Here is a 26611-nt window from a genome sequence, read left to right on the forward strand (position 1 = left end):
AATATTATTGCTAGATAAGTAGGATACATGCCATATTCAAGACCTCACTCTAGCACGCACCCTTTTGTAGGTTTTGCCCCAATAAGTCTCTTCTGGTGGTGAAGTTCAGGAAGACTTTGGTATGTTTGAATCAACAGACGGATCTATCCCTCGTATGCCACTTGCATTTGGAGCCTTTTCCTTTGGCTCCTCCAGTGAGGTTTTCGCAGGGACCTCCAAATCTGGAGTCTTCATTTGGGATTGAACCTTTGACTTAGCGTCTTCACGAGCAAAACTTTCAGGCTTAGAACCCTCCATGAAATATGTACGTGTACATATTTCATGGAGGGTTTTAAAAATTATAATAGGGAAGTTTTAAAAATTAATGGTGCAATATGTACGTGTACAAAGCAAGTACTCACGTTAATAATAAACTTACACATCAACAAAAATCTATCGCTACATACATCAAAGAAATGTACAGTTGACCATTAACATCTACATTGCATAGGAATATTTGAATGACATAATTATGAATCAATTTTAAATCATCCCTGAAATATTTGAATGAAATTGATAATTTGTAGCCATTCAGAAAAATGATCGTACTATTTAGAAAATGAAGCAAACCATCTATGTTTTTGCAATGCAGTATGTGGTCTTGTATTTCTTTTCCTTCATCTTTTGTTTGGCTTTTCCAATCATTGTAAGGATGCAACAACCAATATCCACATATATATGTATATCAATGTATATACATTGATATACATATATACGTATTGAAATAAGGAAGATGTAGGGTTATAAGAAAGGAATCTATAGTATATATTAGATATATTTACATGTGTAGTAGGTAATTGTGCTTTATTTACTTCAAATCGATAAGAAAAGAGATTAAATATGTGTATATAGTGAAGATGATAGAAGTAAGATAATACAGCTTTAGGAAGAGAGTCAAATTAGATAGAGGTTGTAAGCAATGGAGTTTGCAATGCAATAGGTTTTGCTAGTTGTTTTGGGGACTAGTGTGTGCGTGCACGTATATGAGAGAGAGTGATAGAGAATGACCACGTAATGTTGGGGCATAGCTGGAGTATCACTTTTACCTATCAAAAAGCGGTGTGCATCGATTTGTGGGAAAGATAAAGATAAAGATAAAGATGTATATTTTTTTATATAATAAAGATGCATGTGCTTGAAACGGTGATGGTTGTTTGCTAATAAATGTTTTATTTCTTTCCTTTTTTAATCTTTTTCTAAAAAAATTATTTTTGTTCATAGTTGAAAACAATTCTTATAAAGCTAGTAGATTCGTTGTTATTTGTGAAAAAATAACCAAAGAATCCATATCTTATAAAACCCAAATTTGAAAGAAGAAAGATATGGAAGAAGAACCAAAGAATGTAAATTTGAGAGAAAAATAAGAAAAAAGTAGAAGAAAAAGACTAATGCAAAAAAGAGTCGAAGCCAAAGAAGAAAAAGACAGCTAAATAGTAAAAGGATTTTTAAGGAAATAATGAAAAAAGGCAACATAGCTTCAAAAAACAAATCAATTCGTGTGATCAAGAATAAAAAAAAAACATATAGTTGCAGTGAAGGAATTCTATTTGCACGCTTAAATCACATCAAGGAATTGGAAAAACTCAAAGGAAGCTTATTATGCAAAATGCCACCACTGGCGACCTCGTTTTTTGTGCCTTTAATGAGTTATTTTTCTCATTGGTTTCTCAACATTTAAAATGAAATTAATTATGTAGATAATCAAAATATTTGATTGCCTTAATTGACTCCATAATTAGCACAATATATCATGCGCTTATCTACATGCCTTGATATATATATTCAATGTATAAACCTTCATGTATACATAGCCCATTAATGTATAGTTGAGACGTCATGTAAATATACTATTATTCTAAGAATTAATCAATTTTTCTATCTTTGTATAAGGGTTATTTATTTTGATTTTTTTTCCTTTTTTGTTTTGTTCTTTTTTCTTGTAGATCAACTAAGAAATTGTTACCACAACATAGCTACCACATACCATTTCGTCATTCCTTAACCCTTCTATCACCAAGATTTTGTTTAGACATTTCTACCAATCGTTTGGTTCGCAAGTGTCATTAACATTATTCTGTTGTGATTTTTTTTTTTTTTTTGACGTCTTTCTTTTCTTGTCAGTTATCTTCTGAGAAGTTATCGTAGCATTGCTTTTACCTACCATTTTATTGTTACTTGACCCTTTGTAATTACCAAAATATTACTACCAATCATTTGGTTCACAAGTGTCATGAACACCATTCCATTGTGATTTTTTTTTCTTTCTGACGTCTTTCTTTTCTTGTCGGTTATCTTTTGAGAAGTTGTTATCGCGACATTGCTATTACTCACCATTTTGTTGTTACTTGACCCTTTGTCACCAAGATATTGCTATTAATCATTTGGTTAACAAGTAAGAATGCCGCCATTTTGTAATAATATTTTTATTTATTGCTTCATTTTTTTATCAGTCAACCAAGTTGTCAACGACCTACCGTATTGGTTAGATATTTCCATGAATAATTTTGTTTATATATAGGTGTCGTTGTCATCATTTTGTGGTATTTTTTTTGTCTCCCTTCTCTTGTTTTGTTCTTATCAGTTTACCAAGAATAAGTTGTAAACAGGTATTCCTACAACCTACCATATTGTTGGTGCTAGACTTTTTTGTGACTAAGATGTTGCCTAGGCATTGCTACCAATTGTTTGGTTCATTGGTGTCGTTAGCACTATTTTGTCGCCTATAAACGTTATCTAAATTGTTGTCGTTATATCAAGACAATGCTAGTCAACCTCAACATTTCTACCAAGACAATGCTCTACCCCTTTTGTCACTATACGACCCTTTCGTCACTTAGTCGTTGTGCCATTTTTTTGATTCACAAGTGACACTAACAACATTTTTTTAGTGATAAACATTGTATGAGATGTTATTGCTACCAAGAGAACACTAGCCAATTTTACTATAAGATTTTTTTTTTTCCTTCATCAACACCAACCACTCCAAACCTTAAACCCTTTTTTCCTCCAATTTGGTTGAATCAACAACCTCTTATTCCTTTCTTATGATAGTTCATCTAGGGACAATGATGTTGGCATTCTAGTAAACTATAATCAATTTAACTCATTTATCAAAATATAGAATGAAAACCTAGTTGAATATTCTAGGAAGTTACACTACCAACTAAATTTTTAAACAGAGATTATTGGGGGAAAGTGCAATTTTTTCCTCTAGAATATAGACTACAATATAGATATTAGAGAAAGAAAACACATGTACTAAATATTATCTCTAAATCATTCGAGTTTTGTTCTTGTTATATGAACATTTTTTTTTAAAACTTTTTTCCTACCTTTTTAGATTTCATACTTTATAATTGTTACAATTTAATGACTTAATTGATTATATTTATTGAAATGTATAATGTACCTATAAAAAAAAGTATTCAACTTTAATGCAACAAATTAAGATTACACTTATTTAATCTCAGTTCCTCTTAAATTGTAATTATCCCCTATTAAGTGATATCTATTAAGCCCTAAATATAGCCCCTAAGAACGTACCACAAGGAGGAGAGAAACTAACTCAGGCCATTTTTTTTTAATTTTATTTGAACCTTCTTAGTCCTTTTTATTCATAATCTAAAACTCTCCAAAACTCATTGAGAAAATTTTAACCTAATAATGGGCTAATTTTTGGGCATGGCTACAGCAATTATTTCAGCCCACGACAATCCACAGGACAAAGGTAAACCATTAAACTAGATTCGACCAGTTTTCATCTCTTACGACCTTCAATAACGAAGCAAGATAACATAGAACCAATGGTGAGACATCAAGTGCCATTGATTGGTCTTCTAAAACTTCGGCTCACATTGGTTTTAAAATGTTTATTATTATTCTTATTATTAGGATAATGCTAATCATCGTCTTAATAACAATGATTAAGAAACATTAAGTACATTTATTTTTCAGACAATGCATAAATTTTATTATACTTTGCCTTTATGTCTAAACATTTTTATTCGTTGGTTTTTTTATGATAGATGTATTTATTTTAGCACAAACCAATAAAAAATATTTAGACTTAGAAAACAAGGCATAATAAATATGCATTATCTGAAAAATAAATATATTTAAGACCTTATCATTATTATATTTAATTTTAAAATTCTGGTTAAATTAATTTATAATTTGAAATGGGTTAGAAATTGGGTAATGGATCAAACTCATTAAAGTTTTTAATAACTTTCTTTCTATACTAGAATTGATTTTAATTAGATTGGTGCAAATTTGGGTCATGCTGGAGTTTCTCGTTGAAGCCCAGTTCCTCTATTACTGTAGCGTGGGTCAATTTGAGTCAATACTCTATATAGTTGCTCTACACTTTGCTCCGATCAGTCCATTCGGGCCAGGCTGCATTTAAATCAGGTCTTGCCTTTTTATTTCATCTGAGCCATTTCTTCTGGCTCTCTGGAGATTGAATGGCATCGGTCTTTCAATTTGGAGAGAAGCAGTTTCAGTTTCTTTTAAATTGGTTTTGGCTTCCATCGAATTTTCATTCGGATTGGTGTTTTCAATAAAAAATCTGTAAGTTATCAAGTCATACGTTATTGGTCCACTCACTACGTTCATCCCAGATTGGGTTTGGTAATTAATCTTCCATAATTTGCTGGTTGATTCACGATTGAAATATTGATTTGGATCATATCTATGCTAATCAATTAAAAGAGAGAACAAAAGGGAAATAAAGTTCTCATCTCAGCTGAACTCAAATGGGTTTTGCCTAATTCGAACAGAAATTGAGAAATTGAGCTAAATTGTAGACATTCCGAGCCCATTAATAACAAGTACACACACATATCATATCCTTAAAACATAACAGGTTCCATACATATTCTAAGCAAGCAATAGGGTTCCAGAAAACATAACAAGTTCCATACATATTCTAAGCAAGCAATAGGGTTTCCATTACATTTCATATGCATATTCAGAAATTGAGCTAAAATATAGACCTTCCAACCCCTCGACATATGGAACCCTAATTTGCTTACCGCACCACATACAAAATGAAAGATATTTTATTGCTAGATAAGTAGGATACATGCCATATTCAGGACCTCACTCTAGCACGCACCCTTTTATAGGTTTTGCCCCAATAAGTCTCTTCTGGTGGTGAAGTTCGTGAAGACTTCGGTATGTTTGAATCCACAGGCGAATCTATCCCCTGTATGCCACTTGCGTTTGGGGCCTTTTCCTTTGGCTCCTCCAGTGAGGTTTTCGCAGGGACCTCCAAATCTGGAGTCTTCATTTGGCCAGATTGAACCTTTGACTTAGCACCTTGACGAGCAAAACTTTCAGGCTTAGAACCCTCCATTATCTGGTCCATAATTATTCACAAACTCTTTCTTATAATAGGGAAGTTTTAAAAATTAATGGTGCAATATGAACGTGTACAAAGCAAGTACTCACGTTAATAATAAACTTACACATCAACAAAAATCTATAGCTACATACATCAAACAAATGTACAGTTGATCATTAACATCTACATTGCATAGGAATATTTGAATGACATAATTATGAATCAATTTTAAATCATCCATGAAATATTTGAATGAAATTGATAATTTGTAGCCATTCAGAAAAATGATCGTACTATTTAGAAAATGAAGCAAAGCATCTATGTTTTTGCAATGCAGTATGTGGTCTTGTATTTCTTTTTCCTTCATCTTTTGTTTGGCTTTTCCAATCATTGTAAGGATGCAGCAACCAATACCCACATATATATATGTATATATATACATTGATATACATACATATATATATATATGTATTGAAATAAGGAAGATGTAGGGTTATAAGAAAGGAATCTACAATATATATCAGATATATTTACATATGTAGTAGGTAATTGTGCTTTATTTACTTCAAATCGATAAGAAAAGAGATTAAATATGTGTATATAGCGAAGATGATAGAAGTAAGATAATATGGCTTTAGGAAGAGAGTCAAATTAGATAGAGGTTGTAAGCAATGGTGTTTGTAATGCAATAGGTTTTGCTAGTTGTTTTGGAGATTGGTGTGTGCGTGCACGTATATGAGAGAGAGAGAGAGAGAGAGAGAGAGAGAATGACCACGTCATAGTGAATGTTGGGGCACAGCTGGAGTATCACTTTTACCTATCAAGAGGCGGTGTGCATCGAATTAATGTGACGAAGATAAAGATAAAGATGTATATTTTTTTATATAATAAAGATGCATGTGCTTGAAACGGTGATGGTTGTTTGCTAATAAATGTTTTATTTCTTTCCTTTTTTAATCTTTTTCTAAAAAATTATTTTTGTTCATAGTTGAAAACAATTGTAGTAATAAAGCTACTAGATTTGTAGTCATTTGTGAAAAAATAACCAAAGAACCCATATCTTAGAAAACCCAAATTTGAAAGAAGAAAGATATGGAAGAAGAACCAAAGAATGTAAATTTGAGAGAAGAATAAGAAAAAAAAGCAGAAGAAAAAGACGAATGCAAAAAAGAGTCGAAGGGAAAGAAGAAGAAGACAGCTAAATAGTAAAATGATTTTTAAGGAAATAATGAAAAAAGGCAACATAGCTTCAAAAAACAAATCAATTTGTGTGATCAAGAATAAAAAAAAAAAAAAAAAACCATAGTTGCAGTGAAGGAATTCTATTTGCACGCTTAAATCACATCAAGGAATTGGAAAAATTCAAAGGAACAACTCACAAAGAGCAATTTCATGGAATACAAATATATGAAATAAACATCCTTAAATAGTAAGATCCATAGATTGTTACTTACCTGTAACTTAGTTCACCCAACTTCAGAAACAATTGAACAAAGGAAGAGAAAAGCTTTTAAAATTCCAGCCCTTTCCCAAATCAAAACTTCTTCAAATATGAGGCTTTTTGCTTAAAGCCATGGCTTCGATTAACACTAGGGAGAGATTTAGGGAGAAGAAGATAGAAAGACTAGTGGCGGCGGCGGGTGGGGTAAGATATGGTAGCAGTAGAGAAAACATAAGAAGTGCAATTCTTCACTCTACTATCGACCCTTTATAATTGGTTTCGGCTGACTCACTTCTCTCCCTTTGAGACACTTTGCTAGCATGCATAAATTTGTTTGCCAAGTATCACATACGTTTCCATCCCATTTTGTACTCTTTTGTGAACAACGACAGCTGTTCTCTAAATTGTTGCCTCCACTGTTAAGAAATTGCAATAGAATTGATTCCACACGGCACTAAGTCGATCCTACATTTTTTGTGCTTTCGATGAGTAATTATTCTAATTAGTTTCTCAATATTTAATAGGAAATTAATTATGCTAGAATTTCAAGATAATCAAAATGTTTGATTGCCTTATGGCTTCATAATTAGTGCAATATCATGCCTCACGCCCTTGTCTGCATGCTATTTATTTCCTTAATTGTATGGTTTACCTTAAATGTACAAGACTTCCTGTATAAAAAAAATCAGTAATGTATAGTTGAACTCAAACATAAATATACTATTATTCTCTCAATTAATCTACTTCTCTATTTTTGTATAAGAGCTATTCACTTTGATTTTTTTTTTTTTCCTTTGTTATCATGTTCTTTTCTTATCAGTTAGCTAAGAAGTTGTTATCGCGCCACTGATATGATCTACCATTCGATCGGTCGTTGATATGATCTACCATTTTGTCGTTACTTGACACTTTTGTCACCAAGATTTTATGTCGACATTAGTGCCAATCATTTCATTCAAAAGTGTCTCAGACGCCATTCCGTTATATATGATTTTTTTCTTTATTGCCCTATTTTCTTGTTGGTTAACTTATAAGTATTAGGGTAATTGGTATTTTGTAATTATTATTGTATTTTTGATAGTTTAAGGGTAGTTTAGTCTTTTACTTATTGTAGTATATATATTCTTTGTGTTCTATTATTTTTGTCCTAGCTTTGTTCTATTATTTGTGTTCTTCTTCTCTTAGTTTGATTTATACATTGGAATTACTTTGATTTAGATTATTCACAATCAAAAATTGGTATAATTGCAACTTTGCAATAGTGTACCATTTTTTTGTTGTGTGACCTTTTTGTCATTAAGATGTTTCTACCAATCTTTTGGTTCACTAGCACCATTACACAGTGTTATCTTTCTTTTGTCTCCATTTTTTTTTTGTACGTCAACTAAGTTCTTATCATAACATTGTTTCAGAGACTAAGAGGGTCTAGGCTTCGACGGTGTGGCACCTTAGTGTTATGACCAAGCATGCCTTTACTCTCTGGCTTGCTGTTCAATCGAGATTACTCACAAGGGACAAGTTGCTCTACCTGGATATTGACAGGAGTTGCATGCTATGTAGGGCTATCGAAGAGTCCTCAGGTCATGTATTCTTTCTCTGCCCATTCAACGCATTTGTTTAGGGCTCTATCCGTAGCTGGCTGGGTGTAACCAAGCTAATGAGTTCAGTACCTAGCACTCTAAAATGGCTAAAGAAGAAAGCTCATGGAACATCGTGGCAGGCCAAGGTCAAGAGGATTGCTCTAGCGTACACTATCTACTATCTTTGGAACACTAGGAATAAAAGGATTTTTTAAGGCTATAGGCCATGTGCGGACACAGTCATACGTAGGATCAAAACACAAGTATATAGAGTTACTTTTTCTTTGTATCCTCATGTTTTGATTCATTTTGAGGCTCTTGCTTTGGGTCACTGATGATGTCCTCTTTCATTTCTTTGCCTGGGCATGCCCAGAGTTTTTGTACAGTTTTTTTGTTCTTTATATACATTTACCTTTCGGTCAAAAAAAATAAATTATTACAACATATTATTTTGTCATTGTTTGGAAACTTTGTCGCCAAGATATTGACTTGATGTTGCTATCAATAGTTTTGATAATAAGAATCACTAAAACCATTTTATTGAGATCTTTTTTGTTTCTTATCTCACTTCTTCTATTATTAGTTAACTAGGAATAGGTTGGTAGCACATGTATTTCTAGAACCTAACATTTTGTTGTTGTTTGACCCTTTTGTGACAAAGATGTTGCCTATTTGTTACTACCAATTGCTTGGTTCATAAGTGTTACTAGCATTATTTTGTCACCTACAAAAGTCATGAAATGTTGTTACCAAGGCAATGCTAGTCTCCCAACATTGCCATCGCTTACCCATTTTGTCACCTAGTTTTTGGTTCACAATTGGCACTAGCACTATTTCATCATTAATAAACATATGAAATGTTATCATTACAAAAGAAATGACAACCAACTTGACTCGAAGGTTCTTTCAATGTTGACCACTCGTTATCATTACAAAAGAAACAACAACCAACTTGACTCGAAGGTTCTTTCAATGTTGACCACTCTAAACCTTAAACTTTTTTTCTCTCCAATTTGAGATATGTTGAATCAATAGCATTTTGTTCTTTTCTTTTGACAATTCATCTATAGGAGAATTTTAATGGCATTGACATGTTGGTAAATTATAACTAGCTAATTTAACTCATAATATTAAATATAAAACAATAAACTAATAAGTTTAAAAACATAACCGATGTGTATATGGGCCAAGTCCCACTCAAGTAAATCTAATGAGAGACCTAGAGAAAAATCTTGAAGAAAACTTAGATGGAAACCCTAAGAAAAAAAGATTTAGAGCAAAAGGATTTGCCCAATGAATATGCCTTGACTCAATCACAAAACCACGAAGGACAAGCTCAAAAGTTGAAGATAAAATACAAGGGTCAAATTAAAGAAAGTCTTGCACGAAAAGCTTTAGAGACCTTCTTGACTAAGAGGTCCCCGGGAGAATCTCAATAGACTCCCATTGAAAGAGTTTTGGAAGAGTCATAAGGTTTTCTAGAAGGGTCTCCCATAGGGTATTCCTTAAATAAAAAACGCAAACAGACATTTGAAAAAATCCCTCTAGGAATCTCGTAAAGGATGTGGCTTATTTATTGAACTCTAAATCCTAGTCGATGTCAGAATACTAGTGATAGTTATCAACAATTTCTTGACTCTTCTATAAATAGTCGAACCCTTATTCCATAAAGGTAAGCGATTTCTAGCCCAAAACAAGCTCTACTAATTATTTTGCTTATGAGAATTTGATTTAAGTATTGAAATATTTGTATAGAGAATGCCTTTTAATTATTTTCTTTCTTGGAAAGTCTTGACGACTTGAAGATGATTCCTCAATATCTAAATTCTATTATTATCTCCAAACAACAACAATAACAAATTGAATATTCTAGAAAGTATAAGTCTTAATTACCTTTCCTCTTTCAAATTTAAAATCAAATTTAAATTGATATAAGATCGAAACCAATAAAAGGCTCCTATTAAATTAAATGATTAAATTGACTGATGTACAAAGCTATTTATAAATTACTTAAGATGAAGATAAACCTAAACCAACTTAATCAATAATTGAAATTCAAACATAAACATAAACCACATAGGATAAAATTAAAAGATAAATCTTAGAATGGGATACATTTAATCTAATAAAACTAAAATTACTCTAATCTAATTTTGCTAATTATCTCTATCCATCCTACCCCCCACCGAAACTCAAGCTCGTCCAGGAGAATAACTTGAAGTTCCCAATCTACAACTCATGTAGTGTTATAAAAAAGAAAATCTGAAGTCCAGAGTCTATAGTTTGAAAATTTGAAAATTTAAAAATTTAACAATTTGAAGTTTGAGAAGTCTAAAAATCTAAAAATTTAACAAATCTAAAGTTTGAAAAATCTGCTATAGACTTCCAATGGTATCAGAATACCATAATACCAACCGAGGCTGAATAGAGATGGATGGTGTAAATTGCATAGAGGCAATGATTTGGCCAGAGATACATGAAGATGATTAATAGACTCGCAACTGGAGAATTTGATTGGGGCTTAGCATAGAATTGATCTCATGTCTAAGAAAGCACAAGAGTCATGAGATCATGAGGCTATGGTAGCGTGCTAGAAGAAATACGAGAAGAAAAACATTGTATTGAATTGTGTTTATAACAAAGCTGATGATGTTCATGGTATTTAAATACTAAAGTAGAAGATAAAAGATAAATCTAACTAAATGAAAGTAAATCTAAACCAAAGATAAACCTGATCTATTTAATCAAGAAATAATATAATCTAAAATCAAATTTAAATTGATAAATATAACTGAACTGACAAATTATTGTCTTAAGAGGCTCCAATCAATATAAAAAAATGGCTGCAATAAACAATAGGTTACAAAAGAAAAGGGAAACTGCTACATATATATAGAATATCCCAACAGTATAGTTAATTTTTGCCTCTTGTATGAAAAGGGAAATTGAGTACATGCATTTGTTACACACATCAAATTGCAATAAAAATGAAATGAGATAAGGAAATTAAGTAGAACGTGTTGCTCCACAGTTTAATTTTGTATGCTTATAAATATTATTGTGTTACTTGTCCTTTTTAACTATATTCATATCATATTGAAATATTTTTAAATAGGGTAAATCGCCAAAAAAAGATATTAAACTTTATCATTTCTGAATTTACTTTTTAATTTTTCATATATCTAATTTTTTTAAAACGTTTTAATTATATATATTAGAATTCATTTTCGATGTATTTTTCCTTTAAGAGATTAGTAAATTTGAGATGTAAAAAATAATTCTTACATAACCTCTTAATGGAAAAATACACCAAAATTTGACGATTACTTATATTGCAAAGTTTTGAAAAATTAAATTTGGCTATTAAAAAAAATTATGAGTCCTTAAATACACAATACGTGTTCATTATTAATTTTTTTTTCTTCTATAATCTACCCATTTAGATATCTGAACTTGTTGACATTCATATTCAAGCTCTTCCAATGTGTTTTTAAGGAAAAGAGTCCCGTGGAATATATATCCTAAATTTAATGCATCATTCTTTAACATCCTATATACTTCACTATGGTCTAACATACAAGACATAAAAAATCCATATGATCCGAAGTTAAACTATGCTCTTGCTCCTTATTTTTGTTAAAACTTATTTTAAAATAATTTAATGCCGGCAGCCGGGAAGCTTAAAAGACGGCCGACACCGTCGCCTTGCAGCTCTGTCCGATCATTCTGCTCTTGCTCCTTGACAGAACCACGCCGGGAAACCTCCAGTGCGATCTTCTTAGTTAATTTAACGCATCATTCTTTAACATCCTATATATATATATATATATTATACTTCACTATGGTCTTGCTCCTTATTTTACACACTTTACCCATTTAAAATCCATATTCGCCCGTGTTAATATTATAAGTCGTCAGAGCAAGGACTTAGAGATCCTTCCCCTAAGATAGCCATACCATATGGTAAAACAATCTCCCAAAGAACCGTGCGATCTTCTTACCATTTCTCGATGGTGCTTTTGCTGGAAGGTAACTTTTTTTCTGTAAATAAGAGTATATTATCAGAAAAAAACCGCAAAACAGCTACAACTAGGGCATACCCCACGCAACAGACATCACCCACACACATCAACACAAAAGGAACCACAACACAAGAAAACTAAAGAACATTCCAACACACAAACAAAAGAGAACACAGGCACAGAATCCCTATATCCATCAAGCTGGATCAGGGGGAATCCCAGTGTTTTCTGGGCCCGAGTAATAGCATTTTGTTTCTTCCGCTCCTTCTTCAATTGGGACTTTGACTTAACTGGAACAAACTCAGAATTTGAACAATCTGAGCGATCCAAAACTGAAACTGAACCCACATCCCCCACACGCTCCCGCTTCCCCTTATTTTGCACATCCATTTCTGCCGCCCCAAACACCCCTTCCTCCATCAGCATAGCCAGCTCCCCAGGCGAAAGAATGTCCCTATCTTTCTCCACGAGAGTACAAAATCTGTTAGCAGCTAACGCCTCCTTATCACTATTTTGAAGAGGAAAAGAGGCCGAATTAGCAACTGCGACCAAAGAAATAGGAGCGGAAGGCTTCCCACTGATCGCCTCACGGGCCTCCTTATCCTGCCCGAAACCACTCACCCCCTCCTTCCCTTAGGCCTCCTTATCCTACTCGAATGTAACTTACCAGCTAGAGATTGGAATCTTATCTTTCTTTTTTTTTTTTGTACTGAGCAAAGAAAAATAAAGAATCTTACAGTTTGTTCTTGATCTTCATCCTATTTGTATCCTAAGATGCATTGAATTTTCTGGATCGAGTATGGACGCCACCCAAAAATTTAAAGGTTGATTAATGTATGCAAACAGGGAAAATCTAGACTAAGGTGAACAATTTGAACCAACATTAAAAGACCTTTGATGAACTGTTGTAGCTTACGCATTGTGAAACGAGAAGGGACCTAATGAAGGGTCTCTACCACAGGAGAGAGTGAGAGATCAGTAATCTCAGCCTCCTTTCTTTTAAGTTTTTTACGTTCTTATTCTATTCTATAAAATATTTCATTATGTGTAACAAAAACCTTGCATAGTAATTCTATACTCTTTTGTTTTTCTTCTCTTTGGGCATATCGGAAAATTTTGAAAGATTTTTCTGGTTTAATAACCACAAAATATACAATAATTATTTGAAAATTCTTCGCCCAAAGCTACCACTAACGGTTGTGTCTCAGTCAAAAATTGCCACACTAGAAGAGCTCTAGTGTGGTGTCTAAGATGCAAGATAGAATAATATTCTGTTAAATAGTTTGATCTATATATGTAGCATTTTTAATTTTTTTTGAACTTTTAATATTTACAAAAATTGTAGTAACAGATGCCTCATAAATCATAGAGCAGGGCAGCCAAGAACACAACAAATGCTTCCAAGGCCATGGATCAGCCTCTAAGTACATGTATGCTTCTCAAGATCAGCAAAAACCAATCCGCAAACACAAATATATATGTATATAAAGGGAGCTTGGAAACTTCAAAATTCTAAATTCTAAATTATGATTGTAATCCAAACAGAACTAAACTTCATAACCATGCCATTATTAAATCCTTTGAATGCCAAACAGCTTGCTTGGCAAAACTTTTAGCAATTGAGTAGGCTCTGATCTATTTTTAGGAGGGAAGTTTGTTTGATGGACTATTTTTTGGGGGGGAATAAGAGGGCAGAGATTATGATTAAAGAAGGAAAGATTTATGTCGAAGTAAGAATTATAATACATAACATAAGTACATATCCATAGATACTTATGCACATGCTAAACTCAAAAGTGTAACTTAATTAGTAAATCCCTGATCAAGAATTATAATTTTATATCTCTTATTTTATGGCATGACACGGTCTAGTTTAATTAAGGACCTGATTGTATGTGAACTAATATTAACTTTTGTAAGCAAATTGATATGCTACACCCATCCAATTCTATAGGAAGAAATCTATAGACTAGTTTCATCAAAAGCATCTAAACACATGCATTAATTATTCCCTCTAGATAGATGTAGTCATCTCCTTGAACTTAAAATTAAACAGAAGAACATAGATGTAAATTATTGTTCAACTTCAACACTATTATATATATCCAAATAGAACGATATATGCATTATTCCACACCCAAGTATATATATTCCATAGCGATAAGTTCAGAAGTAAGTTTTGGGGTTTCCCCTCTTATTGCAAGCCAAACTTTTTATTCTTAGTATTTTGTTTTTTTTTTTATTTTTCTTATTTCAGTTTTGTGCTTCACTTTGGAAGTTCACTTTAGCTCACCAACCCAAGCTCGAGGTCCTCCTTATTGTGGCATCAGACTCCTCTGTCGCTAGTCGTGCCTTCTTGGGCGTTTTCTCTTTCAAGACCTGTTTATGCATAAGAGAAAACAAAGTGTTCTATAAAATTATTATTTTTCTGCTCTGTAAAACAAAGTTTTACAAAATCATTTTAAATGACATTTAAAGAATTTAAATAGTATGATATTTATGTAAAATCAAGGAGGCACCCTTGTTTATGTAAATAGGGAGAAATAATTTGACTTTCACAAAAAAAGTATCTTAGATTTACCTTATTCTGCGTTATCTTTTCTTCAGTTTTTGCCTGTTTCATACCAACATATGGATCAAGGAGATTGTAACTCATGACAAATGATGTTAACAATGAAGAATTTCAAGATTAAAAAAATGTTAAACTATGAAGAAGATTAAATAGATGCAAGAAGAGGAGCATATATATATATATTTACCTCAGATTGCCTTATCTTTTCCTCAATTTCTGCCTGTTGCATATTAACATATGGAACAATGACAATGTAAGTCATAATAAATAATGTTAACTATGATGAAAATTAAATAGGTGCAAGAAGAGGTATCTTGGATATTCACCAAATTGCGCTTAAGCTGAGCATTTTCGTCCCGCAATTGATGTATCATTATTTCTAATTCCATTGTATATCCCTGCAAAATAAACAGAAAACAATTACCAGTACTTCTGTTAGAATGGAAATCCTAGTTTGGCACCATAAGCAACCTCTCTGAAATAACTTGCTAATTACACTCTAAAATTAGTATCCAAACATAAAAGTGATCTACATGCATGTGCGTTTACAGTAACTAACTTTCTAGACATGGTAGTCAAATTCTTTTGCTCTTTCATGTTCATTTTATGATGTGATTTACTGCTATATGCTATATATTCATCAGAGTGAATATAATTGGAAATGCAATTGAAACAATGTTGGCTCTGAGCTTTGCATATTGGGCGCTATATATTCATAAGATAGTTGAATATATTGAGTTCTGGAAGCATGCATAAGCTTGAAAGGAAAAAAAAAATTACGTATAAGAAAAACAGTTTTTGAAGTAGCTTGTTTAGCAACAAATTATAGAGATCCCAACATGTAATATATTATTAGACTTTTCCCGAATAGTTTCTACTATAACACGCTTGCATTTTATCAAAAGACTTCTCTTGATATAAAGTTACAAGCTTGAATTTAACTATACAAGGAATTTGAATTATCATCTACACATTGAACACATCTTCTGCTACGAAAAGAAAGGAAGTTTTATTCAAGATGCGTGTGTATCACAATATGTTGTGCTACCCTTTAGAGCTTTTTGAAATATCATAATGAATGAAAACAAAATAATGTTTTCAATGGGCTTTAATTCAAATTAAGCATCTTCCTTTCTTTTCTGGTTTATTGTTTGTTGCATCAAATAACAATGTAAGTAAGAACGATTGAGTATGGAGAAGAAAGAAACCTGTTTCCTGGCTCGAGATCTTGCTGCAGACTCTCTATTTTTTATCATCCTGCGTTCTCTTCTCTCTGCTGCAAGTTGCGAAACACCATTCATTGCGCTCCTTTGAAGAGACTCTCCCAAGCCATTAAGATAACTTTGTTGTCCACTTCCTCTATTGTTAAAGCACTCTCCCATGAAGTTGCCTCTAGGTGCGATTGCTGGGAACATAGGAGCTCTGGCTGGAATGTAAATTTCATTTCTTGGAGGCGGCAGATAAACAGGGTAATGGACTGGAATATTAATTACACTATTTGGTGGTGGCCAATGAATAAAAGGATTGGTTGGAATGTTAATTTCTCTAACACCAAACATCCAGTCCCCTCCAAGAATAGCTGGATCGAAAGTCGTTTCCTTGCGAGTGCAATACTCACAGCCATTTATGCAACGATTTGCTTCCTTATGAAGATCAGCCAAATCTTCAGCTTGAATTATGCCTTTTCTTACTAAGTAATTTTCTAGCGTCATTTGCCCAAGTACATTAACTCCTTGAGAGAAATGGGTAATGTTATTGATGCCGGGGTTGTTTGTTGAATATTGATTTCTCAGGACATCTGCCCAATTGACGCTGGGGTTGCTTGTTGAATATTGATTTCTCTGGACATCTGCCCAATTGACGCTGGGGTTGCTTGTTGAATATTGATTTCTCAGGATATCTGCCCAAATCTCATCCATAGACCTTTGGGAAGGCGGAGTAGGGAGTGAAAATGAGTTTTGTAGGTTTTGAGCATCTGGGTTGACTATATCTTTGACCATCATCATATCATTTTGGTTCATATCTAATGAAGTTCCATTTGCTTCCACGTCCCACATACCATTCAGAAGCTCGTCCAACTTTACGACTTCAGAACTCATTTCTCTCATGTTTAGGAATTCATCTTGGGTAGCTGAAAAGACAGGATTTTGTCCATCTAATAAAAAATTTGAGTCGTTCCCGAATGATGTTGGGGATTGTTGTCCTGGAACCTCTGATTCGTAATTGCCATGACCAAAACTTTCAGGATGAGAACCCTCCATTTATCTGGTGCAATATTATTCACTAGCAAAGGTTGCTATCGGATTGAAATATGGCCTGAAAAGAACAAGTACTCACATTAATAACTACCTTACACATTCACAAAAATATATACACACGGGCATATATAAAGCAAGATATATAGTTGATCCCTTAGAAATCTAAACGCACGGGTGTATAAGTATTGCATTGGGAATTATGCAAAAGTGTTGGCGTAAGTACAAACCATTATTAAATAATTCATCAATATTTGCAAGATAACACAAGCAAATAAGATCACATGCATAATTTGAAATGACTGAAAACTGATCGTATTATTTAGAAAATGAAGCTAAACAAGCCATCTAAGTTTTCGCAATGCAGTTCATATTATTGCATTTTTCATTTCCTTCATCTTTTGCTGTTGTTTCTGATCATTGTCAGGCAACAATCAATTCCCACATATATATACAAATATATGTATGTATATATAGGCTGATACACACACACATATATTGAAATAAAGGAAGTTTTGGGTTGTAGCAAACGAGACGTGTGTAGTATATACGACATATATGTAGTCAGAATTTGTGCTCTATTTACTTGAAGTTGAGAGATCAAGAGATTGGGCATGTGCATGTAGTGAAGATGACAGAAGTAAGAGAATGCTTTCTGAGAAATAGAGAGTCAAATTAGAATGAAGGATGTTGGCAATGGTGTGCCATGGATTTTGCTAGCTGTTTTGGTATATATAGAGGGGGGGTTGTACTGTTGTAGCTACAAGGAAAAAGGTCTATTAGATTATGTCGAAGGTAATGATAAAGGTGCTTGTTTGAGTGTCACAGTGGTGTTTTTTTTTTTTTTTCTTCATTTTTTTTTGTCAATTCTCTAATAGACGTTCTTTTTTTGGTTTGTAATTAAGAAAATTTATAGTGAACCCACTAGTATCATAGTGAGATTTGTGAAAAACCCACCCAAGTCTTAAAGAATAAAAGGAAAGACGACGAACAAGAAAAAGGAGAACCAGAAGTCTTAACTAAAGAAGAAGATGAATGTTCAAACAAAGGAGAGGGTTCCTTACCCACATCTAAAAATACAGAAGAACATGGAAGAAGAAGAAGAAGAACATTGATCAGGAAATAATCATAAAAGTAATGCATCGGTAAACAATCAATTCACACGATAAAAACTAATGAACAAGTACAATCAAGAAATTCAATTTGCATGCTCAAATCACATCAAAGAACTGACAAAATCCAAAGGACTACTCATCATAAGAAATTGCTGTATTAAAAATAGATAAATAAACATTATTAAAAGATCAATCTATATAAAAAGGAAAAAAATAGCCAAGCAAATTTGATATTTAACCTAATGGCCTTCAAATTTCTTAACTTCTTAAATTATAAGAGCTATTGATTACTATTGACTCGAAACTTAGTCCACTCATCTTTAGAAACAAGTGAACAAAGAAATAAAAACATCCACAATTCCAGATCATTGCTTCCGTAATTCAAGCATGAGATTTTCTTCGTGTAGCCATTGATTCAATTTACACTAGGGGTATGTCCAGGAAAGAGAAGATAGAAAGAAGATGGTAGCAGTGGTGGGTGGGCTGAGACGTCGTGGTGGTATAGAAAATGTCAGAAATGTAACTGATCACTCTATTGTAGAATCTTTTTGGTTGATTTTAACTGGCATATTTTTTTTACAGCTTTAAGATACTTTCGCTCGAGAAAATATAAGTGTAACTGATTATTCCATTGTAGAATTTTTTTAATTGATTTCAACTGACACACTTTCCTCACAGCTTTATGACACCTTCGGTCGCAGGTACATATATAATGTTTGCTTCAATACCATTTTGTACTCTTCTATGAGCAAAGAATTGTTAGACCACTGTTCCCAAATTGAAATATTAGAATTTGATGCAAAAAGCTATCGTGACAAGCCATTTTTTTGTGTGGCTTTTGTTGAGTAATTATTCTCATTTTCTTCTTAACATTTAGGAGGAAATTGGCTTCATAGTTAGGACAATATCTTGCCCTTCGTCGCTTTGATTGTGGTTTACCTTGAATGTATAACTCTTCGTGTAGCCCATTAATATATAATTGAATACACATGTAAATATGCTATTATCGTCTCAATTAATCAGTTTGGCGTTTATGGTATATGATCTATTCACATTTATTTTTATTCTGGTGGTATCTTTTTATTTCCTTTTTTCCTTTTTCTGTGTTTTCTAATCACTAGAAGGGAATAATCAATATCCATATCTATAACAAGATATATACGTGTGTGTGTGTGTGTGTGTGTATACACACTGATATACATCCATACATATATATTGAAATAAAGAATGTCCTTGGATTAAAACAATGCAAATGTATAGTATATACCACATGTATATACACATATGTAATTGATAATCGTGGTCTATATACTTGAAGTGGAGAGAAAAAGAGATTGAACACGTGTATATAGTGAAGACAGCAAAAGTAAAATAATGTGGTTTCAAAAACATAGAGCTGCATTAGAATGGAGGTTTTTAGCAGCGGTGTCTTTAATGCCATGGGTCGCTAGTTGTTTTAGTGTGGTATCTTTATTGCCATGGTTTTGCTAGTTGTTTTGGTATGTATGTATATACATATACATACATATATATATATATATATAGAGAGAGAGAGAGAGGAGGTGGGAGGATGACATCAGAGTGAATGGTGGAGTACAATTGGAGTATTTCTTTAATTATAGAATAGCGGGTGTGCATCGAATTGCGACAAAAATAAAGATAAAGATGAATGTTTGAGACGGTGATTGTTGTTTGCTAGCGATACGGTGATTTTTTTTCCTTTCCTACTTTTTCATTCTTTTGTTTTTACTAAATGGTTATTGTTAGAAGTTTGAGAAGATTTGTTGTGAAGCAATTGGATTTATGATGAGATTTGTGAGGAACCCACCCAAATCTCAAAATCAAAAGAAGAAATATGAAAAAACTAAAAGGAGAAAAAGAGAGAGAAAGACTTGTAACCAAAGAAGAAAAATGTGAAAAAAAGAGAGAAGGGGTTGAGGTTAATCTTGTTTAGATCTAAATTTCTTACTCAGATCTAAAACAGAAGAACATGAAAAGATGAAGGAAGAAGATAAAGGAAAAATAAATAGATAAAGCCGAAGAGGACGATTAGAAATCTAAATAGCAAAAGATTGATAAGGAAATACTCATAAAAGGCAATGTAAGAAACAAAAAATACATCAATCTGCATGATGAGAACTAAAGAACACTTACAGTCAAAGAATTCCATTTGGATGCTCAAATCACATCAAGGAATTTGCAAAATCCAAATGAACTACTGGCTAGAAGCAATTTGGTGCATTAAAAATACATTAAATAAGCATCATCAGAAAATCAATCTATATATGAAAGGAAAGATGATAACCATGGAGATTTGATATATAACCTGAATTCCCGTATGAATTATTACTTACCTGAAACTTAGTCCAACCAACTTTAGAAACAATTAAACAGAGGAGAAAGAGCTTCCATAAGTCTAGCGCTTCCCCAAATTCAAGCTTCTTCAAATGTGAGTCTTTTTTCTTAGAGGCATCAGTTCAATTTACTTTGGGGAGAGGTCTAGGAAGAGGAAGACGATAAAAAGATAGTGGCCACCGTCACTGGGGAAAATATAAGAAGTGTAATTGATCACTCCATCGCAAAATCCTTATATATAGTTGGTTTTGTGGTGGTCCACTTTTCTGACAACTTAATTTGGGACAAGTTTTTGCTAGATGCATAAATTTTTCTACGAAATATGTAATATACATTTAAATACCATTTTGTACTCTTTTGTGAATAAATGTAGCCACCTTTTACATTGTAAACCCCACTATTCCTAAATTGCAACAGAATTTGATGCAAAAAGACATTACCCGAGCAACCAACCCTCGATTTTTTGTGCCTTTGAGTGTAGTAATATTCTGATTGCTTTCTCAATGTTTATAAATTAACTATATATGTTAGAATTCAAGATAATCAAAATTTTTGATTGCCTTGCTTAGCTTTATAATTAGCACGATATCTTGCCCTTAATTATCTGGATACCCTTGATTGCCTTATTTGTACCTTGAATGAAAAAGCCTTCATGTATAAATAGGCCACTATAGTGTATATCAGTACACAAATAAATAAGTTATATATCAATCACTCTTTCTTGTCTTGTTCACTCTTAATGATTAACTAAGAAGTAATTACTACAACATTGATACCACCTATGTTTTGTTTGTTTCGCAACCCTTTTTTCACCAAGATATTACCTAGAGATTGCTACCAATCATCAAGGCTCACTCGTGTTCCTAACTTTCCATTGTATTTTTTCTTTCTTGTCTAATTATTTTCTTCTCAATTTACTTATAAGAAAGTTGTTATTGCAACATTGTAATGACATACCATTTTCTTGTTAATTGACACTTTTGTCATCGAAGCTTCTAATCATTTGGTTCACAAGGGTCAATTAATGGGCCATAGTTTTTTTTTTTTTTTTTTGGTCTTGCCTTACTTTATTTTTATTGGTTGAATAAGAACTTTTTACCACAACATTGCTAAGACCTACATTTTGTCATTACCCAACCATTTTGTTGCCAAAATATTGGTTAGACGTTGTTGGCAACAATTTTGTTCATAGGTGTCACGAACAAAATGTTGTCGTATCTTTTCTTTCTAGTCAATTAAGAATAAGTTATTAGTATGCATTGCTCAGCATACCATTTTATTTTGCCTAACACTTTTGTTTCCAAGACACTTACTACCAATTATCTGGTTCACAAGTGTCGCCATGTTGATGTACATATTCTAAAATGTCGCTTTTCTAGGCTAGCCAACCTATTGCTATTGTTTACCCATTTTGTCAATCCTTTACCTTTTTCATCACCTTATCATTGTTGCTAGTTGTTTCATTCCAAGTGGAATTGGTACCATTTCGTCATTGATAAATATTATATGAAATGATGTCGGTTCCAAGACAACATAAGCAAACCTTCTTGAAGGTTCTTTCCTTTGTTAATGTCAGCTACCTAAGCCTTTTTTCTCCAATTTATGTATTGGATCAACAACTATTGTTTCCTTTTAGAATTCATCTAAGACAATGACATCCATGGTGCAACATTTTTAATGACCCTTATCTCTTTGTTCTCGTGATGCAAATTTTGCATGGTATTGTGAGCCATTACAATAGTTCTTCTGATTTTCAGTTTCACTAAAAATGAGAGCAAAAATGAATGGTGATGCTCATGTTTGCAGATGATCTGCTATTATTCGCTCATGGTGACCTTGCCTCAATGAGCATTTTGAAATCATGTTTGGAGAGGTTCTTTTCTTTGTCTGACCTTAGGCCAATTCTTTAAAGAGTGATTGTTTCATCTCATGTAGAAACAAATCCCTAGGAGATGTTAATTCTCAATGCTTCAGGGTTCCAAAAAGACGTCCTTCCTATGAGATACTTGGGGGTGCCTTTGCTCTCCACCAAGCTATCCTATGGGGATTGTCAGCCCATCGGTGGAGAATAGGATTTGCTCGTGGCACAGTAGGTTGCTCTTCTTTAGAGGGCACATTTAGCTGGTCTATTTTGTTATTTCTACCATTTATGTGTATTGGGTTTCTGTGTTCATCCTGCCCAAGTGTGTGATTCAAGAGATTGAACAATTAAGCAGAAATTTCATTTGGAGTGGTAATGAGACGGATTCCACTAAAGAAAAGGTAGCATGGAAAGAGATTTGTTGCCCCAAAGAGCAGGGGGCCTAGGTATTAAGCCCCTTTATATATATTTGGAACCAAGCCTTGGTTGCCAAGTTAATTTTGCGATTGTTGTTGGGTGATGTAGAGTTGCTTTGGGTTAAATGGGTGCACACCTATCTGGTTAAAGGGGCTTGTTTTTGACTCCTTACAATACCCTATGCCTGTCCATGGTACTGGAGAAAGTTGTTCTCGCTTAAGAACATTTTGATGCCCCGATTTGAGTCGAAGATTGGGGATGGTCGCAGTACGTTCCTTTGACATGATCAGTAGCACACGTTAGGTGTGTTCATTGATTGTTTCTCTTGCCAATTGCCTCGACAATTAGGTATTTCAACTTTGGCTAAGGTCATAGATATTATTGAGGATGGCTCTTAGTTCTGGCTAGAGAATTCCTTTTACCTAGAGTCCGTTCTTATCCATAGCCATCCCTCTAGCCTTTCTCGCTTTGAGCGCCATGATGAGCCGTGTTGGCTCTCAACCTCGAACGAGGTCTTTTCTTTCAGGGTAGCGTTCCAAGAGCTCCAAGGTTTAGCGCGCTTGAGTCCCTTGGTACAGACTAGTTTGGTCATCTATGGGTATTCCCACCCATATGTTCATTCCCTGATTAGCAATCCAGGAGCATTTATCTATTTTGGATCATATTAACCTATTTTTGTCTTTCCCGAATAGATGTTTTCTTTGTAGGGCAGATGTGGAGAGCCACAACCATATTTTTTTCAAGTATCCATATTCCTGTGAGATGTTGTCTTCTTTTTGTAGATCTAAGAAATTCAGTTGGTCGTGGTGTCGATGGGATATCGGGGTGTTGTGGGTGACTACTAGATGGAGTAGCAAGGGTCCGTGGCAGGTTTCAAACAAGATAGTGCTTCATTCTTTGGTATATTTCATCTGGAGGGAGCACAATAATGATGCTTTAGGATTAGGAGAGATTTGCTTCTTAGTTGGCGTATCAGATCCGATGTGTTGTTTGGGCTCGTTTGACGACTGTTCACTTTAAATCGTCTTTGCAAAGTCATGCCCTTCGTTATGTCTGGCGGCTCCACAAGGACCAGCTTTTTACTCATTGATGAGTTGTTGTTTCCTTGATTATAAAGGATGGTTAATGTGATCTTGTGGTTTCATGCTTGGTGTCAATGCCTTCTGTGTTTTCTTTTGCCCGATTATTTTGGGCTCATGTTTTGTTCAATCCTGCCTGGTGATCATCCCAGTAGATTAACTATGTCTATTTTGGATGTTTTCAATGATTACTTTTTGGCATTTGTATATGTTTATGTTTTTCTTTAGTCCAGATGGTGATTAATGTTGATGTTTTCCCCCTAGTTTTTGGTGGTCTAGGGTATGCTTTGGCCTTAGTTTGTAGTTGCTTCGGTGTTGGTTTTTTCTTTTATAAAATTCTTACTTACCAAAAAAAAAAAAAAACATTTTTAATGATTTACATTTTGGAAAATTATGGTCAATTTGACTCATAATATCAAAATGGGGAAATTATGCTTACAACCCTATGGTTTTTAAAAATGTTTCGAAACTCCCTTTGTTTTTTTTTTTTTTTTTTTTAATGCAGACCCCCTGATTAAGTCATCAATAGCCCTAATAGGTTGTCTTGGTTGTTGGATTTGAATTATGAAAACTGGTAAGTAATTCATAGGAGTTTTATGAATTTAAAAATGTCTTTAAATATGCTAATTAAGAAGTTACATACAACAAAGTTAATTGTTAGGGAGGGTTTATTAAGGGCAAGTACAATTTTTTCAACTAAAAATATATGTAGTTGCTATTTGCTAGATACAAATCTCTAAATCATTTGATTCTGTCCTGCTTCCTGTGTAGATCTCCCTTCTCATACTTTGAGAACAACATCTAGTGAATTTCAATCACGCTTGTAGATCCTTTTCTCGTTGGGAATTAGGAAATCTCTCATCTTCACTCAAACCACTACAAGTCATGTCGTAACCCTCTATTTGAACACCAACCACATTCCTGATACTCTTTTCTGTCATTCCAAACAATAACTGGATGGAAACAATAAAATCCCATCAAAGGAACCATCATGCCATCAAAACTATTGTGGAGAGCCCATGGAACATTAAGGGGATTGTGCCAAGTCAAAGGAAACAAACAAAACATATTCTTCCTACACTTTACCATTGCAAGAGATGTATAAATGATACCATGACATATATATGCAGTGGAATGTTTCGACTAATTAAACTTATGATCTTGAAAAAGTGGGATTCATCTCTTATTATTAGGAAAGTGGAATTTCGTACTACATTGTTCTAGGAGCAAATCTGTATCGTCTCATCCTTGACAAAATGAGAGTGGAGAAAATGAGCTATAAATGGCCAAAGCTCAAAGGGATTTTGAATTGAGGCGGATGAAACCATTCTTATTTGAATGCTTGAGAGTTACAATGGAAGTAGACATTAATCAACCCGTCTGATACCCTTTAAGCTTTGAAACCTAGGGGAGAAGAGGTCTCAAATCCATAGTCACATGGGATCGAGGTTGTTTGATTTTTCCTATATATATATATATATGGAAGAATCCTTTTCTCATTGAAGTTGTGCTCATAAAAAGAGACAAATTTATCATTTATGTGAATTCAAACTAGCTAGGCCAGAAAATAAAAACCAAAGAGAGTTATCCCAAAACAAGTAGAAAGGGAAATTAACCCCTCTACTCCTACTTTCCTTTTTCTTTTTGATATTCATATCTGTATAAACATAAAATTTTGAAAGATTTGTATGGTTTAATATCTAAAAAATGTATATAATAATTGTTCAAAAACTCTTTATCTAAAGCTAATACCACTAGGGGTTGTGTCTCAGCCAAAAAATTGCCGCATTGGAAGAGTTCAGTGTAGCATCTAAAATGTGAGATATAGAAAAATATTATTTTAAATACGTCTGGACCATGTAGCATTTTTAATGCGTGAACCAATATTAATTTGAGACACATGCTTAATTAAACTCACTGTACGTGAACCAATGTTAATTTTTTTAAACAAATTAATATGCTACACCCACACTCCATAGGAAGAAATCTATGGACTAATTTCATCAAAAGCATCTAAACACATGCATTATTGCCTCTAGATACATGTAATCATCTCCTTGAACTGGCTATTGGTACTTAAAATTGAACAGCAGAAAATAGATGTAAATTATTGTTCAACTTCAGCATTATTATATATAATCCAAATAGAGAGATACATACATTATTCCCTACCCAAGTATATATATATTCCATAACTCCCAAACAAGCTCCATAGTGAGAAGTTCAGAATTAAGTTCTGGGGTTTCCCCTTTTATTGCAAGCAAAACTTTGTATTCTTGGTGTTATGTTTTGTTATTTTTTTTTTCTTATTTTCGATTTCAATTTTGAGCTTCACTTTGCAAGTTCACTTCAGCTCACTAACCCAAGCTCGAGGTCCTCCTTATTGTGGCACCAGACTCCTCTGTTGTCAGTCGTGCCTTCTTGGGCGCTTTCTCTTTGAAGACCTATTAATACATAGAGAAAGCAAAGTATTTTGCAAGATCATTTTTTTTTTCTACTATGTAAAATGAAGTTTTACAAAATCATTTTAA

Source organism: Diospyros lotus, chromosome 1 (genome assembly GCF_014633365.1).
Source record: "Diospyros lotus cultivar Yz01 chromosome 1, ASM1463336v1, whole genome shotgun sequence".
Classification (NCBI taxonomy): Eukaryota; Viridiplantae; Streptophyta; class Magnoliopsida; order Ericales; family Ebenaceae; genus Diospyros; species Diospyros lotus.